Source organism: Nyctereutes procyonoides, unplaced genomic scaffold, assembly GCF_905146905.1.
Source record: "Nyctereutes procyonoides isolate TBG_1078 unplaced genomic scaffold, NYPRO_anot_genome, whole genome shotgun sequence".
Lineage (NCBI taxonomy): Eukaryota > Metazoa > Chordata > Mammalia > Carnivora > Canidae > Nyctereutes > Nyctereutes procyonoides.
The window spans coordinates 48,541,897-48,551,648 of record NW_026575049.1 but is presented as its reverse complement, the minus strand read 5'-3'; the positions used below and the strand labels follow the sequence as shown (position 1 = coordinate 48,551,648).

The following is a 9,752-nucleotide window of genomic DNA, read 5'->3' as shown; positions in this document are numbered from 1 at the left end:
GTTGGCCCAGCCTATCCCCAATTCCCAAACCAGGTCTGGAGTAAGGAAGGAGATGTTGAGGGTCTCCAGATGACCCGCCGCCCGTCCTGCCTGGCTGGTAACTGAGCACAGCACTGGCCTCCTGCCTGAGCTCCAGCTCCTTTTCTCCCTCAGGGCCTTGCCCTAGTGGCCAGCCTAGGGTCCCAGTAGCCCCCCAGGAGCAAAGATTCCCACCTGCTCCATACAGATGTCTGGGTGCTGGAGGCTGGCTCTCCCACTGGCCTGTACCCAGGCTTGGCACACTTACTGAGATCCCACAACTTTGAGGAAACCCCCTCCTTTTTCACCCCTGCTCCCTCCTCCCCACTGCTTAGCACTTGCCTGGGCCTGGCTCTAGAGGAAGTCATGCCCATTGAACCCAGTGCCTGCCTGTCAGCTCTGAATTGCTGTCCTGGCTCCTGTGCTGCCACATAGGTGGGTCTGGTGCCACATTCTGTCCCTTCCTCAATATCTAGAATTGCTATATGTAGTGTTCTTGGTGCTATGCCTTACTGTCCTGCGATGTGTCCTTCAGCTCCTCTGAAGATGTAGCATGACGCATATGTTTGTCTGGCATTTTTTTTCCCATCTGCCCCTTTATTCTTTGTAAGAACCCCACCTGGAGTCAAAAGGTCCACACTCAGTGGGAGAAGATACTCCATCAGTGTTCAGGTCACAGCACTCCTTTTTCCCGCAACAGAAGTTACTGGGACAGAGTCCCGGCTCCCTGACAACCCTGCAGCACCAAAGGGAATTGATTCTATCACACTTCAGCTCATAGATACTTGAATAGAGCAGAGGGAAAACCTCTGTATGAAATAGAAGTATGTTTGTAACTACCCTTCCTTCCTTCCTTCCTTTCCTTCCTTCCTTCCTTCTTTCCTTCCTTCCTTCCTTCTTTCCTTCCTTCCTTCCTTCTTTTCCTTTCTTCCTCCTTTCCTTCTTTCTTTCTTTTTCTTTTCTTTTTCTTTTCTTTTTTCTTTTCTTTCTTTCTTTCTTTCTTTCTTACTTTCTACTTCTTTCTTTCTTTCTTTCCTTCCTTCCTTCCTTCCTTCCTTCCTTCCTTCCTTCCTTCCTTCCTTCCATAATATCTATTGAGGATCTACTATGTGCCAGATGCTGGGATACATCAGTGAATTGAAAATATCTGCCTCCCTGGAGTTTGCATTCTAAGAGCTGTAGGCAGGTGATAAATAGGAATCATAAACAATAAGAAATGTATACATTGTGACAGAAGGCAAAAAATGCCCATGAATGAAGGAGCAAGGTAAGAGTGATTGGAAGTGCTGGAGGAGGGGTTGAGTTAGGGGTTCACACAGGGTGTTTGGGGCAGGCCTTATAGAGGAGGTAACATGTGAACATAGACGTGAGGGAAATGAGGATGCTAGCCGGGAACGTAACTCTGGAAGGGTATTCCAGGCAAAGGGAACAACCAGTGCAAAGGCTCTGAGGCAGGGCTATGTCTGGCACATGTAAGGAACAGCAAGGAGGCCAAAGTGACCAGGGTGAAATGAGCACTAGGGAAGTAGAAGGAGGTGAAGTTGGAGTTGAGGTCAGAAAGACAACAGGAACCAGATCGTGGAGGGCCTTGCAGGCACCATAAGGACTTGAACTCTTTTCTATCCCTACTTGAGTAAATTCATAAAGGCCAGTCTCTCTCATTAGTCAAGCTAGAGTTCAAGATATTCAACAAATATTTCTTGATTTGGTATGCCAAGTCCTGAGATGTACATTGATGAGTAGGGCCGTCTCTGTCTTCTAGAAGTTCAACTTCAAACCCTAGTGGTTGCAGCAGCATGGTGTGACCAGGAGCTGGGAGGCCTGGGTTCCAGTCCTGCCCTTCCATTTAACCTTAGCCATTTGCCAAACCCAGCCTCCCATTACTGGAGAGAATTATCTATGTTGCAGTCCTCTCCCGGGTGCTATGGCGATCAAATGGAGGAAGGCATGCAAAGACTCCTTGAAAACTGAACAGCCCTGTATAATTAGAGGAGGGAATTAGGGAATCAGGTCGACATGGTTCCTGCCCTGTGTCCCTTTCCTTGGGCCAGAAGACTCAGTCTGTGTTGCAATCTTTGTGATGCCCTCTACTCTCTGTGACCTCATTGGCACTTACTCCACCTGGTGAGAACCACCACAGCCATGCATTCGGGTTGGTGCAGGTCTCCAGCAAGAGAAATACATCCAGGGGTATCTGCTTTGCAAAGGACATTTACCCATGTCCTTCTCTGTGTCATGCTCCTCTGATCAGCTAAAGCTACACCGAGGGCGAACTTTTAAAGTCAAGTATGCATGACTCCAACCAACAATAACAAAAACAGGCCTGCAGGTTGCCAAGCACGGTGAGCTTTTAAAATGCATTAAGACAGTGTGAGGATATTAATAGGGAGACACGTATCTCGTTTCAGGCTACAAAGCAGATCCCACAGTGGGACATGGAAATGCTGGCTGCTCCGAGGTTAGCTTGAACTGAGGAGAGGGACTCGGCTGGAATACAGACATGCCTCAGGCTGTGTCTCAGGCGCCGGGCTTCCAGCTCCGACAACATAGACTGTCAACGCAGCTCTGCTGTGAGTGGAACTGGACACTCGGTGATGGCCAAAAACAACAGTTGACTAAAATAATGAAGCAACATGTGGATGGTGATGGAGGTGGAGAAAAATAGAGCCGGATGGGCCCTCTGGAAATCATCTTGAACCCTCTTCCTTTCTTTCACAGGTAAGGACACTGAGACCTGCAGGTCATGTTGTGACTACAATAACGATGAGACATCATTCTCGCCATGAGTGCATTTGCCTCCTCTGGGGTCATAACATTCTGAATGTCCTCAACGACTCTTTTTGTGTCACATGACCCTCTGGACACAAGACTAGCCAAATGGACACTTGGGGGTCCTGTTGTGGAGAGGGACTATGTTGTCACAGTGGAAGGAGCACTGGATAATCCATCTGGAGATCTGGTCTGAGGCCTGGCTCTGGATTTATGTACTGAATGACATTTATCTCCTCATCTGTTTTCCTCACTGCAAAATGTGAGATGTAGGTAGCTAAGGGAATGTGTGTTAAAAGACTGAAAATCAGGGTGCCTGGGTGGCTCCGTGGTTGAGTGTCTACCTTTGGCTCAGGTCGTGATCCCAGGGTCCTGGGATTGAGTCCCACACCAGGCTCCCCTGGAGAACCTGCTTCTCCCTCCGCCTATGTCTCTGCCTCTCTCTGTGTGTCTCTCATGAGATAAAATAAAGTCTTTAAAAAAAGACTCTGAAAATCAAAATTACACTCCACCTCTCTTTTCCAGATTCCAACCTGTCATTTGTGAGGACATGGTTCCGAATGAGGGGTGAGTCTCTGAACAGAGAATGCAGGGAAGCTAGTTGCCCCCAAATGGACCTTTCTCATCACATTCTGCAGGGCTCTTCTCTGTGGTGGTGAAGAGAACAAACCCAAGAGCCAGCCACGTGGGTTTAAATCCCCGGCTCTATCACCTGCTATGGGCTTGCCTTGGACATATTATTTTGCTTCTCCGTGTCTCCATTTCTGATTTTTAAAATGGAGATAATGAGAGAATTTAGACCACACAGTCATTCTGAGAAATAAGTGAATTAGTATAAGTCAAAGTGTATAGAACCATGCCTGGTTCATGGTAAGTGCTACAAAAGTTTTCTGTTATTATTATTATTATTATCAGACTACATAAGCTATCATGTGCAACGTAATGGATTACCTATCTGATCTGCCTCCCCTACTCAGAATATCACAGCCAGAACGGAGTCCTTTTTTCTCTGCTCTCAGTGCTTAACACCATGTCAGGAGCATATTAAGTGCTCAATAAACCCTTGTGGGTTAAATGATTGGGCACAGTCTATGTAATTATGTCTATGGCATCATTCACATCATTTTTCTCCAGTAAACCTCAAAGGACAAGCATTATGTCAACTATACCTCTGTGTCCTTCCTTCAAATTGTCTTGTTTAAAAAAACTCCCAAGTCTCATTTTTGTCTAAATAACAAAGAAAGTTGCCTTGGAGTTTTATTTTACTTGTTTATTTTTTAAAGATTTTGTTTATTTATTCATGAGAGGCACACAGAGAGAGGCAGAGACATAGGCAGAGGGAGAAGCAGGCTCCCCACAGGGAGCCCAATGTGGGACTCAATCCCAGGACCCTAGGATCACAACCTGAGCCAAAAGCAGACGCTCAACCACTGAGTCACCCAGGTGCCCCTGCCTCGGAATTTTAACCAGTACAACTACAACCTAGAAACAAGTGAAACTCCATTGGTAAAAGTTTTTCCACTTGGAGTCATGGGCACAACCTTACTGTTTGTGACATGGTTTCAAGAACAGAATCTAGGGCTGGGTTCTATTTGAAGAGTAATTAGGATAAAAGAAGATGCCTGCCAATGTCTTTGGGATCATCTGGCATGAAGGAAAACAAAGACCTTAAACAAGTGAACACAGCCTCCAGGAGAAGACAGATGCCCTAAGGATATGCAGCATGGTGGACGGAGATCAGAGTGGAGTGGGGGGGGGGGTGTAATTTCCTAGAAGTGGATTTTAAGCCACTGGTTCCACTTCCTGTTCCTAATCTCATGTTATGCACAATATCCTGAAACTGACACCCGAGAGACTATCTAGCAATTTGGGTTTTACATAAGAGTGCTGCTGGGGAAACAGCTCCCTTCCTATTGTGTTCTTAATTTCCTATGTCCAATAGTATTCTTTTTTTTTTTTGAGTTTTTATTTTAATTCCAGTTAGTTAACATACAGTGTAATATTAGTTTCAAGTGTATAGTAACTCAACGCTTTCATACATCACCCAGTGCTCATCACAAGTGCCCTCCTTAATCCCCATCACCTATTTTAACCCATTCCTCCCATCCACCTCCCCTCTAGTAACCATCAGTTTGTTCTCTGTAGTTAAGAGTCTGTTTCTTGGTTTCCCTCTCTCTTCCTTCCCCCAGAAGTATTCTTAATACAACAAAATATAATCCCTTCAAGGGTTGTTTATATTGTTTATAATACTTAAACAAGATAAATTAGGAATGGATCATCAGGAATATCGACTTGCTCTCTTCACCTATTTTATGGTATGATTTCTAGGCCAATAAACACACAACAGGGTCCATCAGCTGAGCCAAGAACAGAGATATGGTCAATTGTCTACTAAGATGGCTGCAAACAATTCCTTCAGTCCCCGGACATTTGTGTCATGCTTCCCATCAAGAGATAGAGACTATTTCTCCTCTCCTTGAATCTGGGGCTGGCCTTGTGACTTGGTGTGACCAAGAGAATTCTGCAGACACAATGCTGTGCCTGTCTGAGCCATGTAAGAGGCCTTTCATGGGCCTGACAGGTTTTACTTTCACTCTTCTAGAGCTCTGAGCCACCATGTAAGGACCCTGCTGGAGAAGGGGGACAGCCATCCCCCACAGCCCTTTCCAGCTTCTCCAACCAAGGAGAGCCTGGGACTGTGACACTATCTTGATCTTCCAGCCTTGGTCAAGATCCTCTCCCTCAACACCACTTGGAAATGAGATAAGCTGTCTCCCCAAAACCCTGTCCAATTGGTATCACCATGAATGCACAGTTACTGTTTGGTCTGCTTTGATTTGGAATGTTTTGTTACACAGCAGTATTTCCCTGAAACAAGGAATAGCACTGATCTATATTCTTGTCTGAGATCTCCTCCTGTGTGTTCTCTTCTTTGGATTAGGACAGGCCAGGAGAAATCTTGGGTACTTCTCTCTCCGCATTGCTCATACTAGACATGGCTGGTTGATTCAATGCTCTTTCCCTTTTAGTCTAGACTCTGCCTTAAACTTCACTGTGGAGCTCTAGACAGCAACTATGTCATGAATGTAGGTCTTTGAACTGGAACTATTTGTCATTCTAGGGTTAGTCATCATGTTTCAAAAGGAAAAGGGGAATGATGTACTCTCGTAATCCACTAGTACCTTCTAGAGCCACAGAGTGCTAAAGATGATAGAACTTTACAAATCCTTTAACCTAGTGGTTCTGAACCCTGGTTGCAGACTAAAATTACCTGTCCTGCTTCGTTGTTTGTTTTGTTTTGTACTTTGAAGACAGACTTTAAAAAAATAAACAGGGGCAGCCCGGGTGGCTGAACGGTTTAGCACCGCCTTCAGCCTGGAACATGATCCTGGAGACCTGGGATCGAGTCCCACATCGGGCTCCCTGCATGGGGCTGCTTCTCCCTCTGCCTGTGTCTCTGGTTCTCTCTCTCTCTCTCTCTCTGTCTCTCATGAATAAATAAATAAAATCTTTTAAAATAAATAAATACATAAACAAACCAGCAAATAAATAAATACCTTTAATATGATTAAAGATTAATACTACGGACACCTTAATGCTCAAAACTATAAACATAATTCATATTACAAAGGTTATTTGACAAAGTTAGGTTACAAACGTAAAACATGACCTTTTTTATATTATCCAAGTAACTGCAATGAATCTATCTTTAAGGACATCAGTACAGTCTTTTTAAAAACTATTTTATCTGGAATCACTTAAATTTTTAACCATTCTAAAAGTATGAATATATAAGCATTTTACTGTATTTTTTCTATATATTTTGAGTAGAAAATACAGTTCCAGGGATGCCTGGATGGCTCAGTGGTTGAGCATCTGCCTTCAGCTCAGGGCATGATACCGGGGTCTTCAGATGAGTCCTGCATCAGGTTCCCTGTGGGGAGCCTACTTCTCCCTCTGCCTGGGTCTCTGCCTCTCTCTCTGTGTACCTCATGAATAAATAAATAAAATCTTAAAAACAAAAAAACCAAAACAGTTCCAAGTAGATATTACTACTCATGACTGAAAGGAAAAAAATGTTTCAAATACAAATTCACCAACTAACTGTAAGAGGAATTAGAGGTGAAAAGATTTATGAAAATGCTTCTGCACCCTTCCTATTTAGTAGGGTAGCATGCCTTGTCTCCTGTACTTTTAGTGTCAATACTTTATAAACAAATGTTACTGCATGTTAATGCTACATTTCTTAGGTTTAATGAGGGCCTGAGGTGGAAGAGACCTCAGGTAAGATCCCAGAGATGATGTTTCATAGTGTAGGCTCCATATTTAAGTGTGCTCTAACATTTATGATAAAAGGTGCTTTCAACTATACTAACTGGACTGCTAACACTGCTAACACTGGATCTGCATTGCTGAGGACTCATTTCTTAATGCAGATACAGACCACAATATTTCTATAATTGCTTTTTAAAGTATTCAAACTTATAAACATCTAAATGCTAAACAGAATAAAAAATAAACACCAGTTTGTGAAACACGGCTCTTTTAATTTTTTTTTTCTACAATAGAATAAATAGTTATCTTGGTGATTGCAGATATGTCAGGCTGTTTGGTGGTATTTGGAACTACCCCAGTACTGCTGCTTTTCCTGACTGGTGTGTGGTCTTTCAGTAATTATAAGGACTTACTTGTCTGAAACTGCTGTCAGACCAGCAAGACTGCCTTTCCTCCATCACTTTCAGGATCATTGGTATCTGGGCATATTTTTCCCCAAATCATGTCACAAGGCCCAACTCATTCACCTTCATCTCAATGATGGTACCTTTGGTAATAACAGCCAAAGTTGTATATAGTAGGGATGCAGGATTTGTTTTTACACCAAGAATTGGCATGCAAAAGGTAGTTTTCAATTCAGAATATGTTACAGGGGCCTTTTTGCAACGTAAGCCCATTGGCCTAATGAATCTCTCATCTTTAGGTGGTTTTCCAGTAAAGCCATTTCCAGCGAAGCAGACTTTAGTAACCATCCTCTTCCATGCTTTGTTCTTTCTCTTCCTTGTTTGGATAGCTTTTAATATTTCTCTTTCTTCTTGGACATGAACTTTGGGAAAAGGGACTTCCCATTTTCCTGCTTTTTCTTTGCATTTTTTTTTTAGAGATTCTATTTTTTTATTGACAGAGAGAGAGCATAAGCAGGGGAAGTGTTGATAGTAGAGCTCAGCTTTCAAACCAATCATCTTTTTTTGCCTTCTTTGAATGTTCTTGAACCTCCTGGCCTTCCTTTTTTCTCTTTTTCTCCTGGTAATCCAAACGATGGCCACAGTGCTTCTGATGGAGTTCAAAATATTCGTTTGGTGGCATGGTGATGGCACAGAGCCACTGGGGCAAAGAAGCTCTCAATTTTCAGGTCTCAAACCCATGAGCTGATTCCATGCAACGCACGATGGGAAAAAGACTACCTGGGAAGCTTTAAAAATTGGACTGATGTCTGGGCCTCACCTCCCACTGGTTCCAACTCAGTTGGGCCTCCTTATTTTAAACTATGCATGTTTCATAGCACTGAAGAAACTTGACTTCACAAATTAGGGCCCGAAGAAGCAGATCACAGCTGGCTGAACCCTACTGAGGAACTATTTGGAGGGTTCTTGGAAATCATGGGCAGTCTGTCCAAGGACTCGGAGCACTGGAAAGAGGGGTAGGTTTCCTACAGGGGAAATGAGGGTTCACTTGAGGGCAAAGGAGAGAAGTGCAGACACCCAGGAGAACCAGCTCCTAGGTCTGAGGGTAGACCTCCCTACCCTTCTGTCAGGAAAACCCAGGAGCTGATCCATGAGGGCAGTTTTAATATATGACTCCTGATGTGAGTGGAAGTTACTGTGTGTGTTTTGAGGTTTTTCCTGTGGAGAATTTCTTAAACCTCAGACTGGATTGTCAGAGAATTGAGATGAGGTATGAAGGGCATGAGAGATGTGTTGTTCAGGGAAGTTCAAGGCACCTTCTCTCCTGGCATGTTTGGCAGGAGTACTAAAACAAAAGGAAGGGACTAGAAACCTTATGACAGTAAAATTTCAAGGCTTCATTTTTTTGGTAAAATATGACTTGTCAGGTGTATGATTTGGTAGCTTTGATGCAAATATAAAATAAGTCTCACCTCTTTGCTTCATATCAATAAAAACCATGAGTGCGGTAAAATTGCTTTGATCACCTCGCGGGAAAGGTATGAGGAATTTTCAGACTGTTACCATAATGAAAGTGCTTGAGATAAAAAAAACTCTTACTTGAGTATCTCTCCTTCTGTCCTGTCTTAAAAGGCATTTCTGGAGAAAAGCACACTCACCTACTTCAGTATTGTTTTGATCTCACTGTGTAGTTTGAAGAACACTACAGCTTTCAGTGACAGCAGGAAAATTATCTTGTAGTTGAAAACACTACAAACCACAAATGGCATTGGAATTTGTACAAATGAACCACATTTCTCTTCGCAGCCTCGGTCAAAATGGATGGTTTCTAAAGAACTCATTTTTGTCAGCAAAGGAATTGCCTTGGAGACCTTCTTTTTTCTTTTCCTGGGTCTGCTTCTTGATCTCCTGCCTGGAGGGTCATAGTGCCCAACTTGCTCTTTCTACTGGTCTTTTTAAAATCTCTGTTTGTCTTCACTATATATACTAATCACTGCTTTTATTCCATGAGTATAGACCAACAATGGGAGAGGGATCATTTCTCAAGTGAATGCCCCCATTTCCTAACACTTTGAGTATCACAATGGGTCATCCCAGCTCCATCCCACCTGCTTCAATCATCCTAGGCTCTCTCCAGATTTAATAGCCTGGCCTTCAAGACCCTCTATAATATAGTCTGTTATCTCTGGCACTCACCTCACTTGAAAAATTGGATCCAACTTTGCTGCTTTACTTGCTCCTATTCCCATTCCTGGCACCTTGGCTTTCATCCTGCCAGAAATGTCT

The 9,752-nt window shown here is 43.4% G+C and overlaps 1 pseudogene; it reads right to left on the bottom strand.

Moving 5' to 3' along the window:
* Positions 1 to 7,491: 7,491 nt before the first annotated feature.
* On the bottom strand, positions 7,492 to 8,527 carry LOC129511857 (ribosome biogenesis protein NSA2 homolog; annotated as a pseudogene).
* Positions 8,528 to 9,752: the final 1,225 nt, after the last annotated feature.